The sequence below is a fragment of the Neopsephotus bourkii genome, unplaced genomic scaffold (genome assembly GCF_033783945.1).
Source record: "Neopsephotus bourkii isolate Nb327-2 ecotype Australia unplaced genomic scaffold, CSIRO-AGI_Nbou_v1 NB_1792, whole genome shotgun sequence".
NCBI lineage: Eukaryota > Metazoa > Chordata > Aves > Psittaciformes > Psittacidae > Neopsephotus > Neopsephotus bourkii.
In genome coordinates, this window is record NW_026902266.1 from 9,463,303 (window position 1) to 9,482,456 (window position 19,154).

At 39.5% G+C, this 19,154-nt stretch overlaps 1 long non-coding RNA gene across 1 annotated transcript in view; it reads right to left on the reverse strand.

The window, feature by feature from the left end:
- The window catches only part of LOC133226503 (uncharacterized), a 474,252-nt gene that overhangs the window by 275,807 nt on the left and 179,291 nt on the right, over positions 1-19,154 (reverse strand). The window lies entirely within an intron of this gene.

Genomic DNA, 19,154 nt, shown 5'->3' on the forward strand with positions numbered 1-19,154 from the left:
ACGGAAAATTAGACATACACCACTGCACAATAAATCTTATTGTAATTCACCCAGCTAGCATCACTGCGAACAGGCCTTGAAAAATGTGTCGTGTGTGCTTAAAATTATACTTGTGCTCCTGCCATTAAAGAATGGAAAAAAGAAACCCACCAAAAAACAAAAAACCCTACCCTCATAAAAAATAAAAGTTTCATTTACTTTTTTGTTATAAAATACTTTTTACTGGTGCCAGCTGGAAGGAAAATGACCCAGTTAGATCTCAAAATTATGATGTAGCTTTAAGTGCTATGTTTAGATTAACTGCCAAAATGTTAGTATAAAGTGGTAGGTGTTTGTGCTGCAGATAATAACTAATGTACTGTTGGTCAAGATAGGCCACTGTTCTGTTATTATTGTATGGATCTTATGACTAAACATTGGAGCCAACCTAGTGGAACAACAATATTTTACTGTGCCTGGAATACTAGCTTGTCAGAACTTAACTGGGGTGCCAAAAATCTAATGAAGCAGATGGGGAAGATGTGGGGTTTTTGTTTTTGTTTCTGTTTTTCTTTCCTTCCTGTGTGCTGTTATTTCTGATTTCTATTCCTTTCTGTAAAGTGAAATGTATTTCTCTTATGCATTTCCTGGCAAGTACTGTCTCAAATACAGTCAGATCCCTCAGATTGTCAGACGGTGATAGTCTTCAAAAAACAGCACAAATGTTTTGTTTTGGTTTTTATTTGTTGTTGTTTGGGGTTTTTTGTTGTTTTTTATTTTCCTCTGTGTTTGTGAGATTGGGTTTAAATGTGTTGTATATTTTAAAGGACCTGGCTTACAACGAAAAATCAAGGTTAAAAGCACTTCAGAACTCAAGTTGTGCTGATGTGTATGACCTTTGGGCCCAGAATTAGCTATTTTTACTCTGTTGATACAAAACATTAACCTCAGTCAAATGCTTCTTGCAAGAAATGAAAACAAAACTGTAATGTTTAAATACACAATCTAGATGTACCTACATCAGTTGCCATGAAAAAGTCAACATTTGCTAACAGACACCACATGGTGGATTCTGTGGTACTGCAACTACTTCGAACAGGATGGGAAGTACCTGTGGGAGAGGTAACGTATTTTCCTAGCTCTGTTCTCTCTCCTATTCTGCTGTGTCTCATGACTAGATATTGTTCAGTAATGTTAGGTACCTGTCATCATATCCCTACTCAGGACTCCTGTTTTACTGCTGTGTAAAAAGATTTGGTAAATTACACCAGCTGCAATAATAGCCATTGTATTATTTCATAGCTTGATAGGGCTTCAAAATACAACCTGGGATTATTTTCAGAAAAGGGGAGCTCAGAATAACCTCTTAACTCTTGACTAGTCCTAGGCTATAACAGATGGAAATGCCACCTTCACCTTGCTCAGAGGAACAGGAGATTTCCAGGGGACGTATAAATAGCTATGCCGACTAGAGACTTGCTGAAATAGCTACCTTTTCCAAAGCTTCATCTTGGACACCATTTTACAGGAAAAGGATATTGCCTACAACGTAATCAGGTTAAATTCTATATTCAGAATGTATGCTAAACTTGCATTGTTTTTCCAAAATTAACTTTCAAAGGATTTTTTCTGTTGTCTGTTTAAAATCCAGTACAGAAGTTCTGCAGCTATGGTAAACAATTGAGAGGGGTGATTGACAGGTTAATATTTATACTTCAACCGAAGTTAATAAGATACTCGCTGTTTTAATGTCTGTAGTTTCAGGAAAGGATAGGGACTAACTGGCAGTGTTTCAAATAGGGGAAAGAGTGTACTTCAAATAATGCTGTTACACTGATATTTTTACGGTAATGTTTTGCTTGACATTCAGAACAACCAAAAACTTATGCAAAATCCTCTGGCTGCCAAATTAAAAGAAAAGCAGGATTCTTCAGTGGGTCATATTACTGTGTGTTTGGAAGAAGGATATATGAATACAGTGTGATGTAAAATGGGTCTGAGTGAAAAAATACAGGTTAAAACTGCTTCACATTTATATTCATAGCTAGTAAGATGGCCATCCTGGTTTTGCTTTGCTTTGTTGGAGTACTGCTTTTAGACTTACTAAGTTCTGAGTCTTCTGAATTAGGAATGATGTAGACAGTGGTGTTTTGAATTCACAAAGACCTATAGTATATATCCAATGTGTTTTCCTAATTCATTCAATCTAACATTAAACACACTTGAAGTTTTTCTGCAAGTTCTCCTACTTAAATTCATAGAATGAAAACTTAACATCTTTTACTGTACCAGGAAGTGATCAGTGGAATGCTTTAGAAAGCAAACAGTATTCATTTTAATTTGCTACTCCAATTAGTGTTCAATAAGAAAAAACTTTGAGTTAAAATATAGGTGCTAAAAATACGACATTTTTCAAACTAAGCTAAGTAGACAGCACTTTGGAAATATAAAAATTTCTACTACTGTTTTTGAAAGATGTGACAAAAGTATTTGTGTAGATGTACAGCAATCAGTAACAGGGACAGTACCACCCAGCTGGCACAGGGTTATGAATGGTTTGAGTAAAATGGTTTAAGGATACTGAAGGGCCTAACACAGTGATTAATGGAGCAATCATCATCATGGCTTGACTTCGCGAATGAAGATTTGGGAAGGGCATTTACCCACGCTTACTACAAGCGCGCTGATGACTAAGAAGGCCAATGTGGGATAGGCAAATCCGGCTACAACAAATACCATGTCTGTGGTACTTCTATTAGCCCTGAAACCACACTGACTTTCAGGTAGAAGTTCTTCTGCGATAGCAGGTACTAGTCTGTTCAATAGTATTCTTGCAAGAATTTTACCAGCAATGGAGAGCAGAGTTATACCACGGTAGCTTGAGCAGTCTGACTTGACACCTTTTTTCTTATACAGAGTGACGATGATTGCGTCACGAAAGTCTGACGGTATTTTGCCTTGTTCCCAACAGCACACAACTAGCTCATGAAATTTCGCGTGAAGTGCTTGACCTCCATGCTTCCAGATTTCAGGTGGGACTCCGTCGACCCCAGCTGCCTTGCCAGTTTTCACCTGCTGTATGGCCTTAAGAGTCTCTCCCATGGTAGGGGCTAAATCCAATTTGTTTTTCACCAGATGTTGCAGAATGTGCTGGATTCCTTCGCCTTGGACTACACGATTAGCACTAAAGAGGGTTTGAAAATGTTCAGACCAACGATTCAGGATGGAGATTTTATCTGTAAGAAGCGTTTGGCCATCTGCACCAAGTAAGGGGCTTTGAACCTGGAATGTGGGTCCATACACTGCCTTCAGAGCCTCATAGAATCCTCTGTGGTCACCCAAATCTGCACATAGTTGAGTCTTTTCTGCTAGGTTGAGCCACCACTTGTTCTGGATGTCTCTAAGTTTCTATTGGAGTTTGCTACATGCAAGACGAAAGGCTGCTTTTCTTACGTGGCAGAGTGGCTGAGCGAGGTGTGCTTGATGAGCAGATCTCTTTTTTGTCAGCAATTCCTGGACCTCCTGGTTGCTATCGTCAAACCAGTCTTTGTTTTTCTTTGAGGAGAACCCAATGGATTCTACGGAGGACTGCAGGATGCTGTTTTTGATATATTGCCAAAGCGCTTTAGGAGAAGAATCTATACATTGGTCTTCAAGCCTAGTTTGAAGGTTAGCCTGAAAGCTGTCCCTCACTTCAGCTATTTGAAGATTATCAACATTGAGCCTCCTCCTCAGAATGCCGCCCCTCTTAGGTTTGGGCTTGAAGTGGAAATTAAGTTTGCAACGCACAAGGCTGTGGTCTGTTTGGCATTCTGCACTAGGCATCACTCTGGTCTGGCAGACATCACGAATATTTCTCTGGCGTACTAAAACATAATCAATAAGGTGCCAATGTTTAGATCAAGGATGCATCCAGGTTGTCTTCCAGCTGTCTTTCTGCTGGAAGATAGTGTTGGTGATGGTAAGCTGTTGCTCTGCACAGAACTCTAGTAAGAGACGACCGTTATCATTGCAGCTGCCAACACCGTGCTTGCCTAGTACTCCTTTCCAGGCTTCAAAGTTCTTTCCTACTCGGGCGTTGAAGTCACCAAGGATTATGATCTTATCTTCTATAGGAACTTTCTGAGTGAGGTGACGCAGGTCGGAGTAGAATTTTTCTTTTTCTGCAGGGTCAGCTTGCAGAGTTGGAGCATATATGCTGAAAAGAACAACGTGTTGCTTATTGTGTAGTGGAAGACGTAAGGAGATAATACGGTCGGAATGACCTATCAGCAAATTTTCAAGTTTAGAGGATATGGAGTTTTTAGTCATGAAGCCGACTCCAGAAAGATGACTTTCAGTTTTGGGTTTGCCTGACCAGTAGAGTGTATAGCCAGCACCATGTTCTTTGAGGCTACCTTCATCATGAAGGCGAACTTCACTGAGTGCAGCAATATCGATGTTAAGACGTGACAATTCATGGGCAATTAGCGCAGAACGGCGCTCAGGATGCCCACTGTTCACTGTATCAAGCATGGTTCTGATGTTCCAACATGCGAGTGTCAATCTGGACACACCTTTCGAGGCAGATGTATGCCTTTGTCTCTTTGTTTTTAATTGACTGCAACAGAAGATGCCCGTTGGCCGCGGCTAGCCAACCAGGTGGAGGGGGAGATGAGCTTTGGTTAGGCCACCTTTTCTAGGCCTCTCTCCATATGGAGCAAGCAGTGCTGTCCTTGTCCTTGAAAAAGGCTGCTTGTTCATTCAGGATGCTGCCGAACAAGACTGTCATCTCCTGGGTCAGACTTGAGCGACCAATGTCCTGAACCGCCTGCATGCAGGGTTGGGTCTGCGACTTCCAGTGCACCTTATCACCTGCCGTTTCATCCCTCGCCTGTCACTACAGGGCTTTGCAAGTGTGGGTAAACCCTTCGGGCCTGCGCAGTGGATTTATTTTAGGTGAGGCGCAGCGTGCGCAGAACTGGCCTCACCCTTTACACCTGAGGTTTATCTGCCAGGGCCTAGCGAGCTTGGACGGTGACAGCAAAGTCCTCAGGTCGTAGGTTTAATTAGAGTATCCTTCTCTTAGATGGATGGCCTTACAGGGCTACACGAGCTCCATCTGCCCGGGTTTGAAGTTGGAGTTGTCCTTCTCCCTAGGATGGTTGCCCGAAGGCTAGTGAGCCCATCCTGCCCATGGACACACTTTGTCTGACCCTTCATTTGAGAGCTGACTGGCATGGGAGACCCTACCGGAAGCATAAGCCACCACCAGCATAACTCCCAACTTCACAAGGGCACGCAATCTCTTTCCCCACAACAAGGGGGTGTCTGTGAAAGAGAATGGAGCAATATAGGACTTCTAAATGCAGCTTTAATTATTTTTTTTTTCCAGAAACATGATAGAAGGTGAATCCCAGTCTAGCAGGCTGTAGTCGAATGGATGCAGTCTGAAAATTAACCTTTGGATTTGGGTTGGCTGCTGTGGTTCTGATTCCCAAACTGTGAAGCCTTTTATCCTCTTTGCTTCAACTGGTATCATCTCTGGGAAGTGGGTCTGAATTGATGCTAGCATACTTCTGTCACTACTCTGGGTGTTTAGGTATGTGGTTTAAGATTGGTGAACAGTGCAGCTTTTGGTTGGTCTTACCTGACCAAACTACTTAATTGAAAGATTGAGATATTGAGATATGTGCGTTTATATTTGCTATGTAGGAATGTAAATGATCAAAGTTCAATGCTGTTTGGTATTCACTTGCTTTCCTTAGTAATGTGAGCCTTTCTGAGGAATTAAAAAGATTAAATTTTGTTAGTTTTTTGTGTTATGTGGGGTTTTTTTTTGTTTGGTTGGTTGTTGTTTGTTTGTTTGTTTGTTTTTTTCCTGGGTGGGTTTGAGTGGTTTGGGAGTTTCTTTTACACAGAGCATTTTAAATAGTAGTCTCTGTACTTTATTTGTCTCACAGTTGTCAAAGATTGAATTTTTTTTTATTTTTTTTTTAAGTGCTGTGGAAGCCAAAACCTAGACTATCAGTAGCTCTAGGTTTGTTGAGATGGGAATGGCACTCAGGTCTGCTGAGAAACAGCTGAGCATCTGGAGTCTGAGACATAACTGTTTTTCTTTTTCTTACTGAATGTGTATTATCCAAAGGAAAGGGTGTTGGTTAAGAATTACATTAGTATGGGTACCTCTGTTGTTAAGATTTATGCTCTGGTAAATGCTACATGCTCTGCAGAACTCCCCTGTAGACAACATGTGTTTCTGTTAACTGCAGCAGTCTTGGAATCTGTACCATAAATAACAACACTGAGTTTATTTCACGTGTTCACAGCATATAGGATAATCATGGGGGGAAAAAATGTCATCAAGGAAATACTATGTAAAGTGATAGCTACAGAAAGCTACAGTTATAACTGCATTTCTTCAAAGGTTAGGGACAGAACATGTAGTTATAATCTACTGAAAGTGAACTTACTTCCTATTTATGTTAGCTAATTTCTGGGCAGCAAAAAGTCCAACCCAAAACACTGTGTCTGAACTATCTTACATTTTAGGAGTATTTAAAATCCAAACTTGGTTCATATCTGAAATGCCTCCAGATCCTAACTGTGTAGGGTCAAGCCCCTTTCTAGTTCTTAAGTTTGATAGTATCGCTGGACTTCCAAAACATGATTTCATTATCCCAGGGAAATTAGGAAAGATATTTGAAGATAGAAAGCATGTCAGCAATTGAGGCAAATTATACTAAATTTACTGAGGTAAATTTACATACTATCTCAGGTGTCCTTAACATTAAATACTGAAAGTTGGATTTGGCCATGTACTGCCCATGGATAAGTAAAGGGATGTTGTGGTTACAGTGAGCACTATTACAGATGAGGGCACTGCTTGGTTTGGCACTGAAAGAAGCGTTCTGTTGCCTGACTACTCCAGATACTGGACAGTTGAAACTTTACAGCCTAAATCATACACCTTACAAAGCCATGAAGTTGCTGCTGGCACTGAAGACTTTAATTGTTCTTTTATGGACCTAGGAGCCTGCTTTGAATCTCCTGACCTACATGTTTTCCTTAGAGGAGTATACTGGGGATTCTGTTGGGTCCTAGCATTAGTTTCAGTTTAAGGTGGTACATGTTGTCATGAGTTGCATGCTGTGCTGATTAAGCTACATACTTCACTAATCAAGCTGCAAAGCTAAGTAGGTGAAATTTAATACACTCTACTAATCAAGGTGAATTCTTTGTTGAGCAAGCTGAATATTTTAAATGTAAAGGTTTTTTATGTACTCTGGTAACAGGCTTGGAGACCTCTTATTGCCTACATACGTGGCCAGCAAAAAGCCAGCAGGAGCTATTCCACATCAAAAAGAGTGTGACCAGCAGGTTGAAGGAGGTGATCCTGCCCCTTTATTCTGCTCTCGTGAGACTTCACTTGGAGTATTGTGTACAGTTCTGGTGTCCTCAACATAAAAAGGACATGGATCTGTTGGAACAAGTCCAGAGGAGGGCCACAAGAATGATCAGGGGACTGGAGCACCTGCCATATGAAGATTGGCTGAGAAAGTTGGGGTTGTTCAGCCTGGAGAAGAGAAGGCTGCATGGAGACCTCATAGCAGCCTTCCAGTATCTGAAGGGGGCCTATAGGAATGCTGGGGAGGGACTCTTCATTAGGGACTGTAATGATAGGACAAGGGGTAATGGGTTAAAACTTAAACACGGGAAGTTTAGATTGGATATAAGGAGGAAATTCTTTCCTGTGAGGGTGGTGAGGCACTGGAATAGGTTGCCCAGGGAGGTTGTGAATGCTCCATCCCTGGCAGTGTTCAAGGCCAGGTTGGACGAGGCCTTGGGTGATATGGTTTAGAGCGAGGTGTCCCTGCCCATGGCAAGGGGGTTGGAATTTGACAATCTTAAGGGCCTTTCCAACCCTAACTGTTCTATGATTCTGTGAATGTGTGTTTTCACTTTGATACTTGTTCCAGTTAAGCTTAGGGAAGAAGTAATCAAAATTAGCCTTAGTGAGTAAATGACACTATTTCCCTTTGATAAGTCTCATTAGATTACACTGGAACACATTCCTGCCATAGCAGTTCCCACCAATAGGGAGGATGCATGTGTTCCATATGAGTCTTGTACTTCAATTTGGTCTGCAGGTTTCTCATAAAGTAACTGATCTTTAAATCCCTCTCATGATTATTATTGTCCTCATTTACATAATCTTCATTCAGTTTAAATCTGAACTTCACTGCATTTCAGTCACATCTTCAATTGACAAAGATAGAAGAATGGTAGTTTTGTATTTTCCTCTCTTACGAATAGCAGACAGAACATACTGGGAAATACATATGAACCCATGGGGGAAAAAACAGTTGCTGCAGAAAGTTTGGTAGCAGCGTCATTCAGCACTAGGATTGAACAAGCTACACAGAGCCAACATAACAATGCATTCTAATTAGTTCAGGGAATAACGTTAAAGTGTGCAGTTAAGGAGACTAAGATGGCAAAGTGAAGCATATAGGTAGGAAGTAGAGCTGAAGGTGGAAGAGAGAGGAAGAGAATACTGAAAACTCAAGTAATTCCACAAATTTCCACTCTGCATCTGCACGTGATAATAAGGGCCAGTAAAAATCTTTTTGCAAGTTAACATGTTCTAGTATTGGTTGTCTTCTGGATCTAATGTAGAAGTAGATTCTTCCTGTAAATATCTCTATTGCAGGTTAACATGTTCTAGCATTGGTGCTCTTCTGGATCCAATGTAGAAGTAGATTCTTCCTGTTTGCAAAATGCTGATGGACTCATTTGCATGTATTGCAGGGAAGAACATATTACTTTGATTGGAGTTAAGCCTCCTTCTGCCATTTTATTTGCTTCACTTTGTGGATTTTAATGCAGGGACATGTGTGATCAACAGTGTAGAGTTGCACTGTACAGTGAGGAAAGATTTCAGTCTGTGTTTCAGCAGCTTAATTAATGCCATAAGATAAAAAAATCGGCTTTGAAAAAAGGCCTGTGGTTGCAGCTGTCTGTATGGAAACAAGGTAAGTAAAATCCCCAGTCAGGAAAGGATTTCTGAGCTTGAAATAATAAAAAGGGAACTAAGGTTGTTGTGAAAACAGACCTTCTTATGTGTAAACTCAATGTAGAGTGGTACTGGAAAGCAAGCAGTTGTATTGAAAGGTTGGGGGTTTGGTTTCAATTGTTTGGAAATGTCTTTAGCTTTGTCAGTCTGCATTGACTGCAGCAACACTTCACACTCATGAAACACTGTGGTTTGTTTTTTAACTGAATTATTGAGATGCCCTCTAGCTTTACATTTAATCAGTAAAAGACTATACTACACTTAGTAAGAACACCTAAGTCCACAAATTGCTAAAACTAAATTGAATTTTCTCAATAATAATGAACAGACTATAGTGCAATGCAATGACTGTTATATATTGTGTTGTTTTGATTTGTTCACCAACTGATTTGCTCAGATTAGGACTCCATGTTAGTGAGAACCAGTGCTGAATGTAATGTGCTGCTGGCTCTGTAGTGCAGAGACTTCTTGTTGGGTATATATAACATAGGTCTATGTGTTACACACAATAGACATCTGATTCCAGACTGAATTCTTGAGTGTTCAACAGGTGTTACTACAAGTGACCAGTTGCATAAGAAAACTAAACACAGATTTAACTTGCTATTTCTCTTTAATGCTTTCAACATGGGAATTTGTTGTGTGAACTTTTTTCTTTTTTTTTTTTTTTAATGACCAATGTCAGTCAGAATTTTATTTGAAAATTGTTGGAAGAAAGTTAAATTCCTAGGATGCTTCACAAATTTCAACTGCAAAAGATGAAAATGTCCATTGCACACCACACAGTGTCAGTGTAAAACCTTAGAGTAAGTAAATTCCACGAGATGTAAATTCAACTTGGTAGTGTGCAAGTTGATTACGGCTCAACATTTACATAGGCTCTTTAATTAACAGTAAAGGTCAATAGGTTAAATAAGTAACTTAATCAGAAAATTATGCAGAAGTGCCACAAATCAAATGCATTATACAGCCCTTGAGATCGATATGGTATGCAAATCGATCAGTAAAGTATATACTGTATGACTTCAAGTACTGAAACATGCAGTGTGATATTGCAAACACCATCGTTTATGGCATTTGTCTTGGTTGCAAGCCCAGCAATTATTTATCTATTTATTTATTTATTTTCCAATCATAGATTTCCTGTGTTGTGCATAGTGTTTGATTCCCAGCTAACTGTTCCAGCTCATCTGGAGTGTTGTACAAAGCTATGAGCAAAGTTGGTCTGTGAATGAGTGAGTAAATGAGAGGTTTCAAAGCATGCATGATGTATAATCACCATAGGTGGGTAAGGGCCAGGGAAAGGCAACAAGACATCTTTGACTAATGAATTAGGATGTAGGCCCTCTAGAATATGAAAGGAGCAGGGTTCAGTTTCTCTTCTCTGCTGTGCAGAGAGTTTGGCACAAGGAAGGAGGAGGGGACTGATTTATGGCTCAGCCATTCTCCTAGTGCCAGCCCTGACTGTACCACAGCATAGAGAACTGCTTTCTTTTGTGAGAATTGGGGCGAGCCATAAATGCAGTATGTTCCAACCACAAGCCTGCCCTGTCCCAGTTCATTTGAAAGGGGAGCTGGGACTAGATGTTCAGCATTTGGAGGTGGGTGTAATTCCTGGCACTTCTGTAGACCTATGGTCAAATTCAGCCACATTCTTTTTCTTGAGAAAAGTAAGCCCGTACTTTGCTATTCGTTGGAGTCTTGTTCTGCCCCTGTTCTGGAACAGGGGGCTCTTGTATGTAAGAACTCAGACCACTGTTATTGATGCCATGTTGCAGGAGGAGGCCACTGCAAAAGTTTCAATGGTTGTCCAGGTTCAGAAAAACTTACACTGTTCTGAGGGATTGTTAAGTTTGGAAATACATTCTGTAATCAAGTATTCGTAAGTGCTAGCTTTTCAACTGTTTGGAGCAATTTTTATCACCTGGTGGGATGCGGTAGGTTTTTAGTGCATACCAATCCATTATCGAGCAAAAAATGCATTGAGGTCAGAAATTCTGCACCTCTTCAGAGCAGGTCAGAAATTCTGCACCTCTTCAGAGCAGCAGGAAACACAGGGATACAGTACATCTGGGTGAGGGAGCAGGGAAATGGGATGACCACAACAAGAAACCCCCAACAAACAAACAAACACCAGGTATGGAAATAATTTGAGTGTTCTCACAGTAAATAGGCATACTGATTGCATTCCAATAGAACTGTGTTCACACAATGTAGTCTTCTTGAACTCTTCCATGTATTTTCTGAAAGTAGCCTGAGTTGTTATGGGAATAAGGCAGATGGGTATCACCTCCTTCCATAATCACAGTGTGATGTGCTCCCTTGGCAAATGCGCTAGGATTTCCTGCCCATAAGCACAAATACAAAAGCCATCAGCATTTAGCAGTGGAAGTGGTAGACGCTCTTGTTCCACATGGCATTCTACTGTGTATGTCTCTTTTTTTTCTTCCACTTCTTTTCTTTGTCTGAAAAAGTCGTGGCTGAATGTATTCCAAGTGGCTGCATTGTTGGTAAGGCCCATCGTGGGAGGAGCCACTAATAAAATATTACTGAGAAAGAGAGTATTGGGCTTTGGTGTTTTTTTTTCCCTCCTCATTTACAGAAATGACCTTCCTGTGTTTATCTTCGTGTCCTTTGCCCATTTCTGTTCTTTCAGTCCTTTGTTTTCAAGTTATATGGTCTGTCTATTATGTAGCTACTATTTCTTCTTTGGTTAAGTTATAAGTAGTTTAACCAGGTACAATAATCTCTGTGACTTTTTTTGGCAGGTTCTCACATGAATTTGTTTATAGAAATCTGAGTGTAAACTGCTACTTTAAGTTGTAGGCTATCTCTGCATTTATATTAAGATTTCTACTTAGTAAATAAATAATGTTACCATATTTTACCAATACTACTGTTATTTCTGCTGTAGGGAGAGGCTGCATCAGCACTAAACTTCTAGGATGGTTTGCACCAAACCTCTCAATTTTTTTATGCAAAGGGTGAAAATTCCAATCACATCTCTGCTTGTAAGCCTCTTCCATAGCAGTGGGTGGCTTCAGTACACAGGGAATATTGCAAGTTCTAGATTTCAACAGCTGTCTTATACATTTGTAGTATGTTTTGTTAGTTTTGTGCCTGCAAACACCACTCATAGCTTAGCTTTCTCTCGAGTATTTCCCATATATCTAATTTAAAAAAAAGAAACAAACCCTAAATGAAATCAACAAAAAAACCCACATCATTTTCTGCAATCAGACAGATGAATGCAAAGATGAAGAAAAAAGGGACTGTTCCGAATTACATAAGGAACTGACATTGTAAGAAATTAATAGAATGTGCTATACTCTTTATATATAGCATCTCTTAGCTAAAATTAAATTTAACTTTAAAAAACTTCAAGTATCCACGGCTGTGAAATTAATGCAGCACTGAGCTTGCTTTGCTGAACTGTGACTGGAATACTGTATGAATGCTTCTGGCCTGGCCTACCGTGTACGCTGTTAGTGCAGCTCTATCAGCAAACTGTTTCCCGTGTAGCTCTGTGAACTGCAGTTGCACTCCTGGAGGCGCTACAAACATAGTGTTCGCTCAATAAATAGTGAACTAAATAGTCTAAAGGACTTGTTTGGGGAGAACAGGCTCTTCTGTCAGCTGCTACTACTTCACTTACTAGTTTTCTTCATCTCTCTAACTCTGGAGACAAGAAGCTTTCTTTCCCCCCCCTCTCTGTTTCTCTCCTTTTTTTTTCCTTTTTTGTTGTTTCCCATGAATATCTCAAAGTGATAATGTGAATGTGATGTGAATCTTAAAAATGAGAGTCAGTGGGAAGACATACATATTGAGTATATTTCAAATTCACAATTTCTAGTTCAGTTTCATGATTTGGCTTAAGTTTTCTAACTGTTTGTGTTTGGCAATGCTAGATTCCATTAACAATATATTACAATTGACAGCAGAATTTCCCAGTATCTGAGGAGATGGAGCTCCCTCCAACATCTAGCTACCTGCATGTTAAGACACTGGCAAAATGTGTAAGATTTTCTATAGTAGCATCCTCTTGTCACTCACTACTCAGGCTTGACATACCTAAAATCGTGTGTGTTGTTCATGAGTCTCAGAAAATCTTTTCATAAAGACACATGATTTTCAAGCTTAAAATTCAAAACTAGGCAATTCTTAATTTTTTCTGTGGTTTTGCTGTATGCATTTGACAGAGCTCAAGCAGTGGTGAGAGTTGAGTAAAATGACTTACCTGCTTTCAAAGTATAATGCTCTTCAACCAAACTTACTCATAGCAGTCACCTTCAGAATCCTCCTTGTATCTCTTATGCATATAAAAGCTTACAGGTAAACTTTTGTGTAAGGTTTACTATATTTTTGTCATAAATTTGTTGCCTGATTATTTGCTTCGCTAGTTAAGATGAATGAGGGGGAAGGAGAGCATCATTTTGACATCTTAGCATATGATGCTGCTTTGAGGGCCTCAGTAATGGCTAATGAAGGAGCACAGTTCTCTCAAGCTGCTCTTCTCTACATATGCACGCGCTCATACAGCTAGTGAGTTTACACCTGTGGGATGTTTTCATTCTTTGTATGATCCCTTTTTTAATTTCAGTGTCTTAGTTGCTTCTTAACATACAAATCTTTAATGTTTATTGCAAAGTCACATTTTAAAGTCATAATATTTGTGCTTCACTCTAGGTTCCATAGAATGAATTGCCTTGGTTTTCATTACCAATAGAAGGTATAATCAATAAACCTCTTGATGTCATTCAGTCTACATATTAGACTTTATTAGAAAGAGCTGTGTGGAAGGAACTACCTCTCCAGACTGAAAATGTTCTATTTAAAAGGTTGCACTGGAACAATGAGTAAAACTAATATTTTAATGGATGACATCTATATTGTTTAACCAATGTAACTCATGTTTCTGTTACTAATCTAAATTCTGAGGCCCAGCAGAAGAATGCAAGTGTGTTGCATTATGTAAATGTTGTATAGGGTTCATATTGTGAAGAAAAAAACCCTCTGAAATAGATATCGGATTGCTAACCCCAAGGCAAGGATCACCAGCTGTCCTTCAGTTCCATAAAGTAGTTACTAACAGGAGCAGTTCATATGATTCTCAGCACTACTGTCACTTCTTAACTCTTCCAATGCATGAATCCCTCACTGAACAGAACTATAAATACTGAAGTTACTATTTCAAAGCCTGGGTTTCTTTTAAAAAGGAAAGAAAAGTAGCACGTTTTTGTAAATCTGCGGGGTTTTTTTATGGTTATTAAGCTACTACACTTTAGGCTATTTGGTCACATTAGTAACTGAAAAATGCAATAAGAATATGAATGTGTTAGTACAGCTGATCTGTAATACTTCAGGTATGCGAGATACAGTACACGTTGTTATTATTTAGCCCCCTGAGGGATACTAGGGTCTTTACAGAAGACACAATCCTTGATGAATAGAAAGCGATTATCATCTCAAGCTCTAGTCCCGCAATTTGCTATAGGAGCAGTACTTCCATCTGTGTGGAGCCTTATCTGCTTCAAGGTTTCAGTCACATAAAGAGCTCTCTGCAGGAGGATGCCTGGCTTCAATAGTTTCTTGTCTCGCATAGATCCCTATCTGGGTAGAGATTCTTCTGTGCTCAGGGCCTGTGACTAAACCATGACACAATTGGCAAACATTGTTCTGCAAAGAGATCTGTAAATGCTGTAGGGAGATGAGGATGTGTATGTTCTGGTAGTTGTGTTTGTGCATCCTGCCTTGTTGCAAAAAGAAACAGTGGGGGGTTGTGGGTTTTGGGGGTTTGTTTTGTTTTTTGTTTTTTTCTTTCTGGCTTTTTTTGTTGTTGTTATTGTGTGGCTTGGTTTTTTTTTTGGGGGGGGGGAAGTGTTTTGTGTTGTTTTTTTTTTCTTGTCACAATCAGCTTGAGTTCCATTTTTGAAGAAATAGTGTACTGTATTTAATGAGGACCCGTAATCAGGACACCTGCATTCCTGGTATGTTGCCCAGGGAACCAATTTACCCTAATGACAGTGAATGACATTTACTGCTGCTTAAACTAGTGCTTAATTTAAACAATAGTGCATTAGCAATATTTAACTTAATGGGGATGTATTTGGTTTATGGTAGTGGGTTAAGTAATGTTTAACAAGGTGTTAAATAGGTAATAATAGATTAATACTTTGACTTACATAATGCCAATACATTCTACCTGAGAATCTGTAAGTGTTAAAGAAATGTTAAGGTACCATACTTCAGAGGATGTGTTTTGAAAGGGGAAGTATTTTTTTTCTCATTTTCCAGAGATGCACAGAGAAGCTAAGTCTGTCCAGTCTGTCCTCAGTTTGACATCTAGACAGTAATATATTGATCCCGTGGCGGGGGGTCACAACTGGATGATCTTTAAGGTCTCTTCCAAACCTAAACATTGTGTGATTCTATGGTACTAACTGTGGGTGGACTTGTGAGTAAATTGCTTCATTACACTGAGTTTGTGCAATAATGTAGGATGGAGTTTTGACTCCTTGCTTAAATTTCATAGATCTCTTCACTTAGTTACATGACAATCCTCCCTTTTTCAATTAAAAAAAAAAAAAAAAAGGTCCTGAAGATGGTGTAAATCTACCACATGACACTGCTCTCCCCAGTGAGATCCAGCTGAACATCTTAAATTTTTTTGTATAATGTGCTATTATAAATGAGTTATTTGGCTTTGCTTAATAACTCATGAAGTCTCAAGGGAGACTGCAGAGTCCAATGGCAGTGTGCTCCAGGTTGGTGAAGTAAGCTAGTTTAGAAGTTGAAGATACGATATATCATTGTGTTACTTCATTGTAATCCCTGAACACAGCTATACTAAACATGCTGTCATGAAAGCTGCTGTGTATAACCAGAAGCTGATTTCACAGTGTTGACATCTATATCCCTGCAAAATTCTAGACCATTTTATACTGGAGACTTGGATTTGTCAGAGATGTGTAGTGCCCTGCCTGCAGCTCTTGCTATAAGATTCTGTGGGTTTTTTTTTTTGTGTGTGTGTGTGTGTGTGTGTGTGTGTGTGTGTGTGTGTGTGTTTGTGAAATTCCCTGCACACCACGGATTCAGGGCCCAGCTCTAATGGAGCATAGCTGCTTAATCTGAACTATAGCTGCTAAAGAAGACCTGTGATAAAAATCTGTAAAGAGAAAAGTATAAAACATGGGCAGACTCATAGTTGTTGAGACAGGGTCATTTGTTCTAGAGAAAAAAGCCAGCATGGAAAGGTGTAGAATCCTAAAAGGAAAAGGGGTGTCAGGAAGCAGGGGCAGAGTCTGTATTGATGGAGCTGGTAAAAGGTGGCAACTCAGGCAGGCTCGGAAAGCCTTCTAGGGAGCTCAGAGGCAGATTATTACCTGCCTGAACTGGGAACACTGAGCAGCTGTTGTGGTTTAACCAATGCCAGACAGCTTGTCCACTCATTCCCCCCCCCCCCCCCCCGCCCCTTCTTGCCCTCCCCTATTCTCGGAGGGACGGAAAGGAGAATCAAAAAGAATGCAACTCCCACGGGTTGAGATAAGAACAGTTTAGTAACTAAGGTATAACACAAATCACTACTGCTGCCACCAATAAGAATAATGATAAAGGAAATAACAAGGGAAGAGAATACAACACCTCATCACCAGCCGACCGATAACTCACCCCCTAGCCCGACCAAGCACCGACCGATCCCTCCTCCAACCCTGCAGTCCCCTAGCCCTTCCGGGTAACTCCCAGTTACCCCCTGGGCATGACGTGCTGTGGTATGGAATACCTCTTTGGTCAGTTTGGGTCAGGTGTCCTGTCTCTGCTTCCTCCCAGTTTCCCTCCTCCCTGGCAGAGCATGAGGCCCAGAGCGTCCTTGGCCAAACCAAAACATCATTGTTTTTCAGCTCTGTTCCCAGCTGAAAGTCAAAACACAGCAGTGCACCAGCTACCAAAAAAGAGAAAAATAACTGCTACTGCTAAACCCAGGACAGCAGCTGACTTACTGGGATGGTTAGCTGTAACACTTGGCTTTATAACTTGTTAAATCCTTATTGTATTTTATGTGTGTTTAATCAATGAAAATTGCATTATATTATTCAGTTAAGCATATCCTGCTTACAGTGTCTCTTTGTGCTTGCCTAATGGTGCTCAAACAAGTGATATTTGGCTTCAATGCATTGGTATCTTTAAGGCACCTCTGGTTCATCCCCGTTTTATCTAGATAAGGCTATCCTAGTTCTGTAAAACCTGTTGTATTGGCTTAACTTTTTTGTGTAGATGATGTATTCAAATGTGATTTCACACAGACTAGCTCCTTGGTGCCTTTATAAATGTTACAGTTGTTAGATTACTGTGTCAGTATTGTATTTTACTGGAATTAGGGATCTCGTTATAATGGTCTTCATTCTCTTACTTCTACTGCTATTAATCAATTCATGTGATCAGAAGGGATTTGGATGCTTCATCTTTCTATATAACCATGATATGAATTATTATTTTTACACACATAGTGTTTATACATATAAGTGTGACATGTTTCTGCATAAAGACATGTAAAGAAATGAATATATAAAATATCTAAACATGCAGAAATATAAATGAAAAATTACAGATACGTAATAGTTAAAAAAAACAACAACCCAAACTGCTAACATCTTGGAATTTTAAAATATGGCCAAATTATTCTGTATCTGGTTGGTTTGCTTTCTAAACAATTAATTATCTGCTTATGCTCTGTCTTGATTTTGGAAAACAGGCTGCTTGACTGTTTGACTGGCATTTGGTTTGTAGCATTTCAAATGGCAATAAAGTCCTTTGCAGGTATTTGCAGTGAAACCAGATTTGAACTATTAGTACGTATAATTTAGTAATAACTATAATAAAAGTAATTTTCTAAAGTCTTTGCAAAGTGTTTATTATAATGTAGGAGCAGCTATCAAAAATGTATTATGAAGAAAGTTTTGGAAAGATGGACAATAGAATTTTGTACCTTTAGTGAAAGCAGAGTTCAACTGGAAGCTTAGTTTTGCTATGTTTGTCAGATTTTAATGTGGATTGCTCCGTTCCCCTGTCCCCATGATATCATGGGAGGAGTTGCATAATTTACTTCCTACAGGTTTTAGGTGTATTATTTTTAATGTTTTGGTTTGTTGTGTATTTTTGTTGGGTTAGGGTTTGTTTTGTTTTTTCCCCTCAAATTCAATAAACAGCTTTAGGGAATGTGCTTACAGATCATACTTTGCAAATGGTGGCTTGTTATTTTGGCTAACGTATTTTGTTGTTTTTTGGACTGTAAATTGATAAAGCATTTTGCCAGGCTTAGTTGCTTTCTTCTACACAGGAAAAAAAAAAAAAAAAAAGGCTTGGAGTAGAGGCAGGAAATGTTTAGTCTCAAAGTGAAAGGACTGAGATTCTTCTTCTGGGCAAGAATTGCATTAACTTCAGTGAGAGGAAGCTAAATTAACAGACTGTTTGAAGGTTTATTTACATTATACTGAGCTGTGACTATGCCCAAGCAAGCAAGGTCTGTATAGGGAAACCTGTTGGAAATCAGCAGAAAAGGAATTTTCCCTTTACAAGCTAGAAACCTGTCAGAAGATAGCTGGTTAAACAATTTATGATCTGGGATACACTACCATATAAGAAACACGGTATCTGTGAGAACAGTTCTTCCCTGCAATGATGGATCCAAGACTTCAGTGCTTTCTGTCATACATCAATTCTCTTGAATCAACCAGTGATCGTCAGAGTCCTTGTTCTTCCATGGGAAGCAGAGTAGGAACTTATTCTGTGATGCTTTTCCATGACTTAAACTCAGAAATTTGGGTAGAAACTCTTATTGCACCTGGTTCTAATACAGAAGAAATGGATTTAATCTTTATGGAGTATAAGTGTAGCAATAGACATTTTAGATAAATTTACACAAAGACCAGTTAAAGCCAGTGGGGTTGGGTTTTGGTAATTTAACAGTGTAAGAAGACATCAGTTATACCCTTTAACCAAAGTGATGTTATCTGCCTCTGGAGGAAAACAGGCTGTATGAAAGGTCTCAAAGAGTCTTGGTTGTCTGTGAACTGACCGCTGTAACAGTGGCACCTAAGATGTGGTTTTGGATGCTTACAAGCTT